Source organism: Myxocyprinus asiaticus, chromosome 50 (genome assembly GCF_019703515.2).
Source record: "Myxocyprinus asiaticus isolate MX2 ecotype Aquarium Trade chromosome 50, UBuf_Myxa_2, whole genome shotgun sequence".
NCBI classification, from domain to species: domain Eukaryota; kingdom Metazoa; phylum Chordata; class Actinopteri; order Cypriniformes; family Catostomidae; genus Myxocyprinus; species Myxocyprinus asiaticus.
In genome coordinates, this window is record NC_059393.1 from 14,193,474 (window position 1) to 14,210,972 (window position 17,499).

General features: G+C 39.6%; 1 protein-coding gene across 2 annotated transcripts in view; it reads left to right on the forward strand.

Annotated features, from left to right (window-relative positions):
- The first annotated feature begins 7,178 nt into the window (after positions 1 to 7,178).
- LOC127439289 (leucine-rich repeat and immunoglobulin-like domain-containing nogo receptor-interacting protein 3) overlaps positions 7,179 to 17,499 on the forward strand; it is a 52,488-nt gene continuing 42,167 nt past the window's right edge. For both annotated transcript variants that reach the window (XM_051695526.1, XM_051695528.1), the window contains exon 1: positions 7,179 to 7,627. The gene's annotated coding sequence lies outside the window, so the exon portion shown is untranslated. The remainder of the gene's footprint in view (positions 7,628 to 17,499) is intronic.

A 17,499-nucleotide genomic window follows, 5' to 3' on the forward strand; every position in this document is an offset into this window, starting at 1 on the left:
CGAGGGTCGAGGTCATGCGCGTTGGCAAGTTCACGCGAGAACTGATGCTGGTTTGAATATGTCAACTGTGGCGCAATCTTGGAACGGTTAACAAGGAGAGCTGTTTGAATCGGTTTGAATGCGAGTGAGTGGAGGAGATGCCTCAGACTGAGCTCCTTGCTCAGACCGCTGCATAAACTCCTTTTTGTGTCGAAAAAGTAGCACGGTCCATAGAAACAGTTGCTAATAAGGGATCTATGTATGAATATCTATGCAGAGGAGGCTTACGCGCTTAGGTCACGCGAGAGGCAGTTTGAACACCACCCTCATCAACGTACAAACCTCAAGCTGGCCGGAAGCGAACATTTTTAGTTAAATGTTTTTTTTAATATTGATCTATTTTTTACACACACCTAGCGTTTCGCTTCAGAAGACATTAATTAGACCACTGGAATGGTATGGATTATTTTTATGATGGCTATATGTGCTTTTTGGAGCTACAGAGCTGAAATATTCTTCTAAAAATCTTCATTTGTGTTCTGCTGAAGAAAGACAGTCATACACACCTTAGATGGCATGAGGGTGAGTAAATGATGAGAGAATTTTCATTTTTGGGTGAACTATCCCTTTAAGCACTGCATAGTGTTTAAGCATCAGTGTTTAAGCGTTTCCCTACAAATTACAACAAATCATATCTATCATAATGTGAACTGCTGAGCATGACTTTTTATCAAGCTATACAAAAAAAGACAACAATACAGCCTAAAAAATAATTCTGAGTTTCAAGAACATCCATATTTCATTGCAATGTGTGGTTATTACTCACTTTTATACATAATTCATCCAGCCCCTTTTCCTGTTGAACGAGATTGCTGAACTGAACGAACGACTTGCCTCCTCTCATATAGCCAGAGAACAGATCATTGTTTATGAATGAGATGGCTTATTAATTTATTTCATTCACAAACAAGTGTACCAGTACATTCAGTTCAATCACGAATGAGATGTCTCGTCTAGTTCAGACTCAAATGACCGACTACTAGTTCAGTGAAGGGGTGTATTCATTCAGTGGGTCAAACCAATTATACACTATGCTCCTTCACAGCCCGCACTCAAATGCTTTTAGCTCAAAAGTCAGTGGAAACATGGTTGGACTCTGTATTGAAATCGCTTCTCAGTTTCCCCGTCTGTTGGCTATTTTTAAAAACAAGTCCCAGCCAAACTTCAGACTTCAGTAGAAAATATGTCAACACGCCAAAGAAAACTGTGCTGGTTAAGGCACTTCATGATTAAATTATGCGTAGCTTGTGGCTTGGTGAGCTACAGTTTCAAAACATCTTACCCATCACAGATTGAAATTACACTGTAAAAGAAATCCTGTTGTTTAAAAAAAAAAAAAATTAAACAGTATATTTTACGGTGCAGTACCGTTGTTTATATTATTAAATGATAAACTTAATATGGTAACCTTGTAAAACTGTAAAAATCTGCTTTTCACTTTATAATGTATTGTTAATCACCGTAGTAATTACAAAAGTGCATATGATGACATGAAGTTTATCAATAGTGGCCCTTCCTGGAGCAATGACCAATAAATATATAGAGACAGTGCTCAATGTCACTCACACAAACACAAAACACCATCAGGGTAACACATGTGAAATTAAAATAATGCAATAAACATTAACTAAACTACATTAAATATAACACAGAACACCCCAATGTACATAACTGATATTAAAAATAAGAAGAAACATAACTATTCCCATAAAATATAATGAAATGTAATGGGTCACGCAGAGAACTCTGGGAACACCCGATTACTTATTACAATAATTTACCGTAAAAAGTACATGTACTTTCTTTTTAAACATAATATACATTTTTATTGTTAATTATACTGGAAAATCATAATTTTTACATCTAAAAAATTTATATTTTGTAACATTTTACAGTAAAACTACATGTATTGTCTTTTTAAATATATATATATATATATAAAAAAATGTACGTATATTTTACGGTAACTACTCGTTAACCAATTTACATTTTTTTACTGTAGCATTTTTACAGTCTTTTACCTTTAAAATTAAGGACATTGTTTTACAGTGTACATTATCTCTATTACACCAAGGACTTTTAATTAAAATTAATTAACACACAGTGCCCCTTAGTGACTCATGTTACCCAATACAATGTCAGGCCACCATATGCAACAAGCCATTTAACATTGCGCATGATAAGCATCCTGACAGGCAGGAAAACGTGTGAATGTTATTCAGCCTCACAATGTTCTGTGGCCACTTTACTGCTTTGAAAGCAATTTATTAGGGCTTAGCACCCCCAGGGAACACACACACACACACACGTCAAGGTGACCTAATAATGTATGAGAACAAATAATGTATGAATCACTCATATGTACAGTATAAAGACTGTCCCAACCACTACACTAACAGCCTAAATGTGTCAAAATGGTGGGTAGACTAATTCCAAAGTAAACAAAGTAAATTCACCAACTCGGTCTTTACCACTTTCAGTGACATCCTATTTGAAATTAACTTTAAATTAATGACTTTAAAAAGTAAATGATCTGTGAGTGAGCTGGTTTTTGGCGAATATTCAGCTCAGTTAAATTAAAGCTGCACCTCTGTGTCTGTGAGTCACCACTTACCAGAGTTGTTTAATTGAAATACAGTTTGTAGTGAAAAATAAATGCCACATGAAAAATGCCTTTGAATGTATTGCAGGGATAGTTCACCCAAAAATGAAAATTCTCTCATCATTTACTCACCCTCATGCCATCCCAGATGTGTATGACTTACTTTCTTCAGTAGAACACAAATGAAGATTTTTTGAAAAATATCTCTGCTCTTTATGTCCATACAATGCAAGTGAATGGTGATCAGACATTTGTAGTTCCAAAAATCACATAAAGGAAACAAACGTAATCCATATCTATCCAGTGGTTAAATCTATAGACCATTTCAAGAATGTAAACAAAAACAAAGGAATTAGAACGGTCCAGACGTATTTACGGATCCTTTCAACAAAGTCTCTTTTTCAAGGTAAGTCAGTCCACTAAGCGGCCATTTTTGGGCAGTTTTGGCAGCTATTTTTCTATGTAAACAAGCGGCATGAATGTGCAGCTCCTATCTACTTGAATGGGGAAAGACCGAAATCTCCAAAATGGATGGTCAAGATTACGATAAAAGAACATATTTCAAATAAGCAGTAAAATCTGACAACACTATGCGGCTTCTCTCGAGCGGTCTAGCTTCCCTGGGCTTCAGCACTTGAGGGTAATAGAGGCCCAGCATCCTGGCCTGTCGCCCGTGACGCATGCTCCAACTCGCCCCGGGGTTCCTGAGCACGGGTCGGGCAACGCATCTAACTCGCACCAGACCCTCCCCGCTCCGTTCCTGGACCTGTGAAGACGCCAACAGGTAGAGACCGGTCACTTAAGGAGAGGTGCGCTCGGTGTTTAAAGGCAGTGGTGATGAGGCTCCTCATTTGGATCACGCGAGCTCCATCACATGGGGCAACAATGATCCACTGGAAGGGCGTGTTGTTCTGTCGCAATAATAAATTGTGTTCCTTTACCTCAGATAACGCTAAAAATGCAATTATACTGTCTTGTATAGCTAATGCACATCCGTGTTCTTGAGTTTATTGGCAGGCGATTTCTGTATCGAAAAGGTGATTGGCTATTTTACCTGTAAGGCGGGTTGACCGTTGGCTGCCATTGGGCATTCCAATTTCTCCCATTCATTTTAATAGAAGTGGCCCATCTCTGCTAAGTAGTCTCTGTTTTGACAAGCAGGAAATGTTCATGGAACAATGACGTCACCAACGAACAGTCCTTGAAACGGTCTGTATATTCAGAAGCAATATAAAAGGTGAGGGTCCTAAATCTCCAGGGCGAGTTGGAGCACGTGTCGCGGGCGACAGGCCAGGATGCCGGGCCTCTATTACCCTCAAGTCCTTTTTACCCTAAATATCCACTTTTACTTTCACTTTCAGATGTGAAAGTAAAACTAAACAGGCATCAAATGTGACTTTCAGATGAGATTTAGAGTAAAAAAAAGGACTTAAATTTTGAGCTGTTTCTCACCCACACCTATTATATACCAGGTTTAAGATGTTTCAGCAAGGTAAAGAAACCCAAGCAAAGAGAGTGTACTTTTTCTCCTCATTTCAGAAGTCCACCGCACCCCACTTGTTCTCAGAAATGCAGATAGGCCATCTCCAACACATCCAGGTGCCCTTTCGCTGTCCTCTACCAGGGTTTGTTGCTTCAAATAAAGTGTGACGCACTCCGGCACTTCCAGATCTCTGAAAGGTCATGCAGTCTTTTTTCTGAAAAAGAAGACAAAGGATGTTTTTCTTCAATTGTCTCAGAATTCCCCTGTCTCTGCACTGTTATCTGACCATTTATTTCACAGTTGCCACTCAGACGAGGCTATCTTAGCGGTTTTAGTGCTTGTGCTGAGATTTGTGAGGATGCTGAATTGCAAAAGGGCACACACATCTAAGGCTGGCCATGGTCATTAGGAACAGCAACAGCGTTGCAGTGTATTGTGTTTATTGTTATCTTAATATGTATCCCAATGTGTTGACTAGGGGACCTCTCAGACCGAACAGGTTCTTGCTAGATGCAGCGCAACGAATGACACAGAATGCAGGTTTTTGAGACACGTTTTTTCTATTACACCGATCACGTACTGTATATGTAAATGTGCTAGATGGATGTCTTTGACCATTGTGGCATCTTGCACAGGAATGGTGAGGTTTTTTTTAAAACCATGTCAAGTTATAAAAAACCTTAACATAAAAAAAGCACCTCAAGACACCTAAATTCTATTCTGTTCGTTTTAATGCATATTGCTTTATTCTGACGCAAGCAGGCATTCGTCCATGCGCAAGACGCCGAATAACAGTGAGACACCGCGCAACAAAGACATCCATCAAGCGCATGTTTACATAGAAAAACAATTAAAAAACAGTGCAGCTGGATATAGCACAGCCAGAAAAGTAAAAACACATTTTGTGTGAACAGGCCCTAAGGTGCCTTAAGGCCAATACATACTCCACGCAAGTACATAAATGCAGGCGCTTCTAGCTATGCAAACTTGCCACAAGGGGCGCTATATATACACTATCATTAGTGTGAACTGTCCACGTATACAGTGAGTTTACTCTTTCAAGTCAACTACACCCATTGCAAATTGGCACAAACTTGCTGCAAATTTGCCACTGATCATGATCAGAGGCAAATGAGCTTTGCAGCAATCTTGCAGCAAATTGTCCACTGTTGCCAAAGGTTTGCTGCAGGTTCACCACTATTGGTGAAGAGCTGCAAACTTCTGGTAAACATTTGCAGCGAATCACAAGCTCATTTGCATGTGAAAAGAATGAGTGTCAAATCTATGGCAAGTTTGCGGCTTGTTTACCTGAACTCTAGACTTTTTGTAAGGGCTGTCATGCCGGCGCAACAGTTTGAAGAGGATATTGCTGAGCAAGTAAGTCAAAGTTAATGTATTTTTAGTAACTTAGCTATATAATAACACATCCAGTTTAATGGTGCAGACTTTTGAAGTAACTCTATCGCCATCTTGAGTACTGAAGTTTGTTACCATAACAGTAATGCAGGAATGCAAGTTAAGCTTGTTCAACTTGAACCATGCGTTGGCAGTGTGTTGGCCAGTTGTTCACATTTGCACACATGTAATTGCGTAAAGTATGTTTCTGGAAATATGCTGAGTTCCATTTAAAGTCGAATGTGGAGTGGGATATTCCGATTGAATATTTCCAATTTACGACCATGCCTGAAACTCGGCATTAGCAAATCGCCATTCTAGCATTTACTTTGTAGGTCTTACCAAAGAACTTTCCAAGTTGTGGAGCATAAATTATGTGAGGAATCAATATTGCTGAAATGGCCAGTGTACAGTAGCACCTGGTTATTTTGGGGATGCAATTTCCTCTTCCTCTATCTTTCTGCTCCTATCTTTATTTTCCTCTGCAGTAATAAATTGATAATATTATTTTTCTCTGTTGATCTACTCTCTGATTTACGTTTGGTTTTCAGTCTGACAGTTGGAGTCTTGCTTGACTCTCTCGTTTGGCTTTTTTCCGTTTGTTTTTTTGTTTTTTGTTTTTTTTTCAGTTATGTGCTGCCATTGAGTGTTCCTTATTTTTGTTGGTTGTTTAAGCAAACCACTTTTACTGTTGCTCAGACTTAACATTTGAGGTTTATCAAAAGTGATCAGACTTACAATTTAAGCTGCGGCTACCTTTCGATTGACTTTTCGATCATCATCTACTCACATATCTTCTTGTCAAACTTGAACTCCCATCCGCAGTGATATGCAAGGTTTCTTCACATGAGCTTGCGTTTCCGTTCACTCATGTTCAGATACGTTTGAATGGAAATGAATGTAGCGCTAAGTGCCTGTTGTACTGTATATCAGAAAAAATTAAATAAAGTCCCCAAGACTGACAATGAAGGAACGACCTGAGCCATATCTATGGACCAAAGCCAAATCTTCTGACTTGGGTCAGTAAGCAACCACCCAGAACACCCAGCGTTGTGGCGGCACTCACATTTTCTTCAGAAAATTTACAAATTTTGTTCTCTTATTTCTCTCTTTCCCTCATACATGCAACACAAATAAATCTCTCATAGGATACATCTAAATCAGCATCCACTAAACCCCATACTGAGGGACTCAGTTTTGACAAACAGTCAAAAAAGGTCAACCAAAAACAGTACAAAAGATTGCACACATAGTCTGATTAAGAGTATCAAGTGTCTGCTGAAATGATGGGATTCCAGCTGCTGGTCTTTACTGTTGAGTATTCAAACCCTCATGGATTGATATCAGTGAGGGACTGGGTTGTGAAGTCGACTTTTGAGTCGAAAATCTAAATATTACAAAAACAACTAGCCACTGCAGAAGAATACATTTGTTTTGAACTCTGCAAGACAGTGTCAGTCCCTTCTTCAGGCTTCATAGTGTGGACGCCACTTCAAGTGGACTTTTGCCTGCCTAGTGGAGGGCACTTAATTGTTTTCAGTGGGATTGCACTTTTGAGACACTCCCTAAGTCATCAGTTTGCTGGCAGTGTGAGTTTTGAAGCTGTTCAGCTGTAGTGGAGAGTGGAAGAGAGACAGCCTCTTTCTTTCTCTCTCTCACACACACACACACACACCAGATATCACAGCTTCACAGAGCAAGAGCCGTGGCAGGAGTACGACTCATCCAGCCTTATACACACACTCTTTCACACACTTGTCCAGAAAGCCACACATCATCTTTTCTGTCAATGGGACAATATGTACAGAGAACCTGATGACTACTGGCTGCCGACAATAGAAAACAAAGACCAATCCAGCTTTTCTCTGCATAGAGGCTAAACTATCCAGTGGCTGAGTGAAACCACCAAAGCAAAAGGGACGATTTTGTTGGGATCTTGGAATCGGATGCTGCAGCTACAAGCATCTGGAGGTTTAATTGGTTGACTCGAACCGACTAGCTGTGCACAGCCCACTCACAGAAGCTGAAAGGGGACAGTCAAAACCGAGGATACAAGCGCTGAGCTGTTGTCAGGGTTGAGGGTACCACCTGTCAAGTTCTAGCCCTGGGTGAGCAGTTTCATCTTCTCCAGAGAGGTGCCGTTCAATGCTGTACAAATTGGCAGTGTTCCACCAGTAATTAGTGCTTAAATAAAGGGGGCGGGGGGCTAAAAAGAGCAACATGCTTCTCAATAAGGAAGACAGACTTGTTAACTGCATGCACCTAATTTCACTTGTCATCTTTGCCATTGGGTTTTAGTTGCTAGGTTAACAAAGACACTTGAGGTATTGTACATTTAATTAAGTTGCTATTGCATATCCATCTAATGCTCACTAATGTATCTAATACAAAAACGCTGCCTGCGCTCGCTTCTGCAAGCTTAATTACCACAGCAACATCTCTTGCATGCAAATAACGATGCTCATAATTTAAATACGTCTGGAAAGTCTTCTGAGGGTGTCCTCCGAGCTGGTTTAAATATGTAATTGATTGTTCAAAAACAATCTAATTGTGTACTACAGTGTATCACTGTCCTAAATCTCTCATCTTGAGAACCTTTATAAATGTGTCCCCAACTATTCAAGCATCAGATTATAATAATTAGTAATTGGCTCCCTTTTAATTGATGAGTTGAAATTATTAATTTAGCCACATTCCACAGGATGTTAAATTGAAATATGCATCAGATTGACAGGATGAGGAATTACAATTTAAAGAAGTTCAACACAGTAACTTAACAATGGAATTTTTCAAACATAAACAATTACATTAACTAATAATGGCAATTTATTTCCCATTATGTTGAATACATTTTAACATACTAGACATAATTCTCTAAACTATGTTCAGTACTGTCATAACTAATTAATAGCCATCAAAGCAGGTTTAATTATTATAATAATGATTATTACTATTTTAAGAGCTTTTTAGAACATTTTTTTTTTTTAAAGTATTCTTCCACCATGGTTCATAAAATTAAAGTTAATTTAAGAAATATAATGAAATATACTGTATATGAATTAAATACAAATTTGGGCAACACTTTACAATAAGGTGATAATAGTTAACTTTAGTTAATGCATTAGGTATCATGAACTAACAATAAAAAATATATTTTTACAGAATATATGAATCTTGTTTAATGCTAATTTATACAATTCATGTTCAGTGATAGTTCATGTTTGTTCCTTATACATTTTCTATTGTAAATGTGTACAACATTTAGTAGTATGCTGTATGTAGAAATTAACATGAACCAAGATTAATAATTGCTGTAAAATAATGTTTATTGTTAGTTCATGATAACTAATTTTGTTAACTGTTGTTAACAAATGCAACCTTATTGTAAAGTGCTACCCACATTTCTAAAGGTGGCATTTCAAACATTGATTATTAATATCATCTAATGTTTCTGGAAATGCCCAATAAGTTGTGTGCATGAAAATGTGTTTACATGTAATTAATTCTGAAAAAGTAGATAATTAAAAATTACACTTACAACAATTAATTTTATTTCTTTGAATTTCATTCCATTCTAAATCTACTTCCATCAATTCAAATTACAATTCTGCATTCCGTTTTCGACCTAAATAACAATTCATTCTCAATTAAGAATTTTTTATTCAATTCTCAATGGCGCACATCCCAGCAAGTACAAAAACCTCATTGGCCAATAGGAACACAAATTTTGATGTCAAGGCAATTTAATTTTGTGCTGTAGGTCCTCTTGGCATTCTTGGGTCTGGGTTCTTCAGCGGCCACTGTGTATGAAGTGGCAAGATGTGTCTTTACAGTATCGGAAAGTTGCATTGTTGCAACCCTGCCTGTTGGTTTGTATCACAACAGTAAGAATCACGAGCTCCTGATGAAAGGTTGATGAACAGAGAGGATCACTAAGAATGTGGACAGTGGAGGAGGCAGAGACATCAGCGCTGTTGTGTTCGGATCAGTACAGATAATAAAGATCAGGCATGCAGCTGGTTAAGAAATAATCACCTGCCTGTCCACCTTGATTCGTTTAGGAGCAGAGAAATGAATACATTTTTTTTTTTCTTAAATATGTTTCTTTATTAACTTGTTTATAAGGGTTGAGGTTTCTTGTATCTATCTATTGTTTTTGATGAAGAGAGCAATAGCTTTAAAGTTAACATGAATTCAGAATGGACCCTTTTTACTTTCTACATGGTGCTGTCAGCTAGGTTTTTCAACATGATCATGTGATAAAAAATAAAAAAATAAAAAAAAAAAACATGATCATGTGGGAAATCGATCATACATTTTTGCACCTTTTCAAGCTTTTACACATTACCCTCTTGCGCGAGCAACCTCCGAAACACAGGTTCTAGTCCCATGAGAACCAGGAAGTAATTGTGTTCACATGAACAATAGTGAGGTTGCATTTTTGCTCTAAAATTAAATTTTTACTTCATTGATGGTTAGGTTTAGGGTTGAGGTTTGGGTTGGTGGGGTGGGGGTCGGATAAAGTGGATAAAATATGCATTCCTGTTGACTGTAATACATCATTAACAGCTAAAAATACAACTTGCATTTGGTGCCACTCTGTGGACATTTTACCCAAAAAACTAGAGCTCACTCTTGCCCAGACATTAAAAAACAATTCCAGCTTTGGCCACTGGGGGCAGTGATTTGATTATCAGTAAGCACAGGCAGATTTCAGCAGCAAAACTTTCGACCTACTTTTGCTGAATTCACAGTGTGATTGGTCTGTTTTTTTGGAAATTCCTCACACAAAATGTCACTTCTTGGCAGATTTCACTGAAATAGGTTTACTTCGAAATTACACCTGTCTCCTTGACAGTCGGAGACCTTTATAGGCATTCAGAGATCTGTCCGTAAATTATTTTGCGCTTTTGGGTTTACTAATGTGTCTTTGGAGGGCACTGCTTTGGAATAGGCTGTGTGGTTGAAGTTAGCAAAACAGCTAAGCAATAATTTTTTTAATTCATGTTCCTAGACTTATTGTGCACGATTCTACGGAGCCCCTTAGAGGACAAGGTGGGAATATTTTTTCTGAAATAGTTTTGCATGCCCTTGCAATAAGTTTTGCATTCCCTCGCAATTTTTTACGTTCCAAAATAAATTTACCGTGGATGGTTTTACTACAGTAAACATATTTTAACCTTGATATTCATGGTAAAATCATAGTAATAATTTACAGTAGAAAAATGAAAACTATGGTAATAAAAACCATAATTTTGTGGTTATTATGGTTTTACTACAAATACAATGGTATTTAAGCTAAAAAAAAAAAAATTACAATTGTGTAAAACAATTAACAGAATGTTTAAAATTGAGGTGTTTAAAAAGTATGAAAGAATGGAAGCTGGAAGTGTTGTTGAAAGCATGGGCACGTGTGAGCTCCAGTTTCCAGGTGAAATGTCCACAAAGTGGTGCCAAAAGCTAGTTGTTTTTTCAGTTGTAAATGATGTAATACAGTCAACAGGAATGGATATTTAATTTACTCTACCCCCAAACCCCAACCCTAAACATCAGTTGAGTACAATTTATAGAGCAAAAATGGAATCTCAGACTTGTGCTAATCTATTATTTATAGTCTTGAATAGTCTGATTATTTGAACGCAATCACTTTCTGGTTCCCATGTGATCAGAACCCGTGTCTCTGAGGTAGCTCGCACAATGTACTGTCACGCTACAGGAAAAGGGAAACTCTGATGCAAGGATGTCTGATGGGAGATGATGCTTGTCAGTAACTTGGCAGAATGGGGTCCATGTCAGGGTTCTAGAACATTCAGTTAGCAACATGTCAACTTTCCATGTGAAAATTGTAAGTGTAAGCATTAGGATACACTGAGATGCGCCCGTGGGTGAACTTGACCTTCAGACTCCACATTCCAGTCCAAAAGCCACCTCAAAAGTGGGCGTTCAGCTGCAAACTTACATTCTGGTCTGGCTCCATTCTGGTAAGGAACACCCACTTTTTAATCCAATAATTTTCCAATATGTCAAGTCCAGCTTTTTATTTAATATCCTGTTTCACTCATAAATATGTCACAGTACGGAAGTAAAATGGGTTGCAAATCGGTTTCATGTTGACTAATGTTTTTTGGCTTTGGACTTTTTTGCTTTAAACTCCATTTAGCATTATTAGCTGGTGCTCTGTCAACACCTGTGTTAGCCTGCTTCTGATGAATGCCACAAAGGTTACGCCGCAACACTCTTTTGCTTATGTCCTCCTTAATACTATTATTCCAGTCACTTGTGTTGTGTATTGAGTGCAGCCCTTGTAAATGCTGCCATGCATCTTTGGCTTCACATTTAACGAGCTAGCTTGTGATCCCTCTGTTTCATTGTAGGCCTGGGCCTCCTCCAAGCCAAAGTACAGAAATTGGACATTTTAAAATATGATGAAATGAGGACAAAAGCAGTTTTGAGTCTACGTTAATGTTTTATACATTGGCTTCGGAACAAGGCTGCCTTTTGCACTTCTGAGCCTCCCAATGGAGCACTACAAAACTAAAGTGATTTTTCATGCAGCACATACTGTATGATGACTGCTTTGTGTTAGTGGTTTGCATATTAATCGATGGTCAAAGATTACTGTATGTGTGATAAATGTACCACAACAATACCTGAAATAACTGTTCGTATTTAAAGTGAATATTACGAATACTGAAACATTTTGGTATTATTGTAATGCAATAATTGTGTAAAATTGTAAAATCCCTATTTTTTATTGGTCTATCAATCAATTTAAAGACTGATGAATGACCCCCAACTTTAAAAAAACAAAATTACTAAGGTCGTGCTATAGTACAGTGATGGTATCAAATGATAAAAGTACCATAGTACAATTTTCACATTCCATGTTATCTTCATGGTACTCTGAGGTACTTCAAAGAATACTGTAGTATTATTTTACCACCGTTTTTACTTGGTACTCCAAGTTATTTCAAAGAACTCCTTGGTATTACCATGATACATATAAAAAAACAGCTATACCAACAAAACAGTTCTGTGGTATTATCATGGTTTTTGGACATGGTAATGTCTCTGGAAACTCTGGAAATACCATGTTAATAGGACCATGGTAGTACATGGTTTTCTTTAACCTCCAGAGACCCCCGCGTGACTGCTGTGTGCATTTTCCATTTCCCTTTTTGATTTGTAACTAGTAACACCTAATAAACAAGCAAATAAAAAAAAAATTCTATGGCAAATAGTTTTCCTAAAAATTGATGTCCACATATGTGGACAGCAGGATTAAGCTCCCTTGCTCACTATTTAGTGAATGACTTAACCTCCAGTGTGCTGTCTGTTTGCACTGGTCTCAGAACAGTTCAAAATGCACCTTATTTTCATCCTAACTCAATATAAAGCCTCTGAAAGCAACATTGTTCAGCTTTTGGATGAATACATTTATTCTCAATGTGAAAATCCACAGTAAATATATAGGAATGAATTTACTAATGTTAATGAATAGAACCGTATTGTATAGTGATAAAAAAATAAAATAAAATAATATTTTATTTATAAAATAAAGCGAAATGACCCACAAATGTGTTATAGTTGAAAATTAGTAAACATTCTTGAGGGAATAAGGTCCCATTTTCCACATATGTGGACATCATGTTTATCAGCGCGCTGATGCGTGAAAATTGCTTGGATTTTTAAAGCGGCATATCAAACGAAACGAGATGCTACTCTTTACACCCAAATACGGTTTCTTACCAGAGGTACTATTGTTGGTGCTGTGCTCGTAGGAGCCCTTCACAGGAAAACGACGTCACACTGTTGTGTTAAGTGACATTATGCGCCAGAAATGTAACCCTTAAATGACAGTATAGAGTCTTGCGAACAGTATTCAGTCGATTTTAATTCATTTAAATTATGCGTTTCATATAGCAAAGCCAAAATAAAATGTCCACTCGTGGACGTGGGGTCGCACGAAGTTAAAGTACCCTTGAGTATGCACTGTAAATACCACCACGGTACATGAATTGGGTACTCATTCAGTATCATGGTATAAGTACCATGGTATTGCCACAAAACATTTTTGTAAGGGTACTTCAAAGAACCCCATACTAATATGGTGCATGAAAAAATAACATTGTAATACCATGGTACTTTGATATATAAACTATGGTCCTGAAAGATACATGTAGCATGGTATTTTCATAGTACTCCAAGGTATGAAAGAATTCCATGGCATTACAATGGTATATGTCCACAAACATGGCAATACCATGGTACGTTTTTGTTAGTGCACTCAGGCGACATGTAAAAGTGGAGCCATTTAATTGTTGGTTTTGCCTGAGGATAGCCAGTCTGTGCTGCATAATCACACCGTAGGGAAAATATGACACTTTTCCCGCCGATATCTTTACCTTTTGACTGATTAATCTGGCTTTTGACGTTCAACTTGTAAACTGCGCCGTTGCTTTCTTTCTGAGGTTTCAGAGGACAACGTTCTTCTTCGTTGTCAGTCATAGACTAGGATTACCTTTTCACTGTCCTTGGCTACTTTTTAATGTTCTGGGTGAGGCTCAGGTTGCATGTCTTCATTGTCCCCCTGCCATAGGCCTTCAATTTAACCAGCACTTTAATTATGTAACTGGATTATCAACCTATGCACCAACAAGCCCGAAAACTGTTTTCCCACTTCTACTAAGATGAGATTGTTTTGATAGGAAGGTATTTGATAACCCTTCCCCTTAATTTCCCTTCATCAGTTGCTGGTAGATTGGGGTTGAATAATTTTTCAAATGTTAGCCCAAAAATAGCCCCTCTGGGTTGGAAGTCCTCCTCCTGTACCACCCAGAGGTTACACAAGAGGCAGATGTCTCATGTTTGATGGCATTAATAGCCGTTTCCTGTCTGATATGGTTGATGTTGACATTTTATCAATTATTCACCATGCTTGTGGTCTGCAGTATTGGAGAAGGCTCTGAAACCGTAGCTAACCAAGATACAAGCTCCTTATGTTTTAAAATAAGTTAAACTACAGTCAAACTACTCTCTTGAAAAAGCAGTTAGCTAAAAACAAGTAGCTAACTGCCTTGAGGATTTTTAAAAGATATAAAAAAATAGTTTATCTTTCATTCTTTTGTGGAACATAAAAGCTGAATATCCTGCCCACTTTTCCATATAAGGAAAGTAAATGTGGTCTGGGGCTGTCAAGCTCCATAAAAGTATAGCCTAAAAGTAGTCAATGGCTGCATCCGAAAACGTAGGCAGTTGACTTGCTGCCTTGCTGCCTAAACAGTTAATGTCTTAACTGACAGCTGTTTAGAATGAATGGAACTCTTAAGAAAACTGGTCTCTGAACAGTTCAAAAAAGCACCTTATTTTCATCCTACCTCTGTATACAGACTCCAAATGTAACTCGTGTGCTAGCTATATTTGCTAGCTAGCTAGCTAGATTTTTGGACTCAAGATGGTGCCGAGTATGGCTGCTGCGTTGCGAGCTCCGACACAACATAGTAGTGTTTTGTTTGTTTTGTTCACAATTCTTATGTTTTTCTGTCTTGGATGTTGTCTGCCTTATTGTCTACGACAGACAAACACTTTTGGACATTGGTTCAGCAATTTCACACCATAAACCGGACTTCAAATTCCACAATGCTGACCCGCTGTTTACAAACACGCAAGCGGAGCCCTTTGTCTGGGCAGTCCGGACGCGGAAATGCAAAAGGAAAAGGGGAAACAGAGCCGGCGTTCTCATCAGAGTACGACGCCGCGCAAATCGACCCCCGCTACCCACTATTCTACTGGCAAATGTTCAGTCTCTGGATAACAAGCTCTGAGAGCTGAAAGCGCGGATCTCTTTCCAACGAGAGACGAGGGACTACTGCATTATCTGCCTTACGGAAACTTGGATGTCTGCGGAGATTCCAGACTCAGCCATTGAACCCGCGGGGTTCTCTGTGCACCGAGCGGACAGAACGAAAGACCTCACAGGTAAAAGCAGAGGTGGTGGTGTATGTTTTATGATCAACAAATCCTGGTGTGATCAGAGGAACGTACATTCTATCAAGTCTTTCTGCTCTCCTGATCTGGAATTTCTCATGCTTCTGTGTCGACCATTCTGGCTACCAAGGGAATTCACAGCGGTCATTATCACAGCTGTGTACATTCCCCCACAAGCCGACACAGACCGGGCAATCAAGGAACTGTATGGGATTATAAGTGAGCAGGAAACAGTGCACCCTGAGGCCGCGTTCATTGTGACCGGGGACTTTAATAAAGCCAGTTTAAAATCAGTCGCACCAAAATACCACCAGCACATTAGTTTCAACACACGAGGGGATCGGGTTTTGGACCATTGCTACTCTCCCTTCCGGGATGGCTACAAATCCCTCCCCCGCCCACCATTTGGCAAATCGGATCACTCTTCCATTCTGCTTCTGCCCGCTTACAGGCAGAAACTGAAACAGGAAGCACCCACTCTCAGAACGATCCAGTGGTGGTCGGACCAATCAGACTCTACGCTACAGGACTGTTTTGATCACACGGACTGGGAGATGTTCCGGTCCGCCTCTGATGACGACATCGAGCTTTACGCTGATAGCGTAATGTGTTTCATCAAAAAGTGCGTGGAGGACGTGGTTCCGACCAGAACAATACGGATCTATCCAAACCAGAAACCATGGATAAATAACGATGTTCGCGCGGCACTTAATGTGCGGACATCCGCTTTTAATTCCGGGAACGCGGAGGAGCATAAACAAGCCAGCTGTGCCCAGAACAGCCAAACGCCAGTATAGGAGCAAGATTGAAGGACAGTTTAACACCACCAACTCTAGAAGCATGTGGCAGGGAATTAACATCATCAAGGACTTTAAAGGGAATAAAAACTCCACCATGAACACCGCTGCCTCTCTCCCGGATGAGCTAAATACTTTTTATACCGCAACAACCGCTCCACTGATGATGCCATTGCATCTACAATACACACTGCTCTCTCCCACCTGGAAAAAAAGAACAGTTATGTGAGAAAGCTGTTTGTAGACTACAGCTCAGCCTTCAACACCATAGTGCCCTCCAAGCTAGATGAGAAACTCCGGGCTCTGGGCTTAAACAACTTGCTGTGCAGCTGGATCCTGGACTTCCTGTCTAGCAGACGCCAGGTGATTAGAATAGGCAGCAACATCTCCTCATCACTAACCCTCAACACTGGAGCCCCACAGGGCTGTGTTCTCAGCCCACTCTTGTATTCCTTGTACACACATGACTGTGTGGCAACACATAGCTCCAATGCCATCATTAAGTTTCCTGATGACATGACGGTGGTAGGTCTGATCACTGACAATGATGAAGCAGCCTACAGAGAGGAGGTGCACACTCTGATACACTGGTGTCAGGAGCACAACCTCTCCCTCAACGTCAGTAAGACAAAGGAGCTTGTGGTGGACTTCAGAAGAAAAGACAGAGAACACAGTCCCATCACCATCAATGGAGCACCAGTGGAGAGAGTCAGCAGCTTCAAGTTCCTGGGTGTCCACATCACTGAGGAACTCACATGGTCCATCCACACTGAAGTCGTTGTGAAGAAGGCTCATCAGCGCCTCTTCTTCCTGAGACGGCTGAGGAAGTTTGGAATGAACCGCCACATCCTCACACGGTTCTACACCTGCACTGTAGAGAGCATCCTGACTGGCTGCATCTCCGCCTGGTACGGCAACAGCACCGCCCACAACCGCAAAGCACTGCAAAGGGTGGTGCGAACTGCCAGACATGTCGGAGGTGAGCTTCCCTCCCTCCAGGAAATATATACAAGGCGGTGTGTGAAAAAAGCTCGGAGGATCATCAGAGACTCCAGCCACCCGAGCCATGGTCTGTTCTCACTGCTACCATCAGGTAGGTGGTATCGCAGCATCAGGACCCGCACCAGCCGTCTCCATGACAGCTTCTTCCCCCAAGCAATCAGACTTTTGAGCTCTTGATCTCCCACGATCAAAAT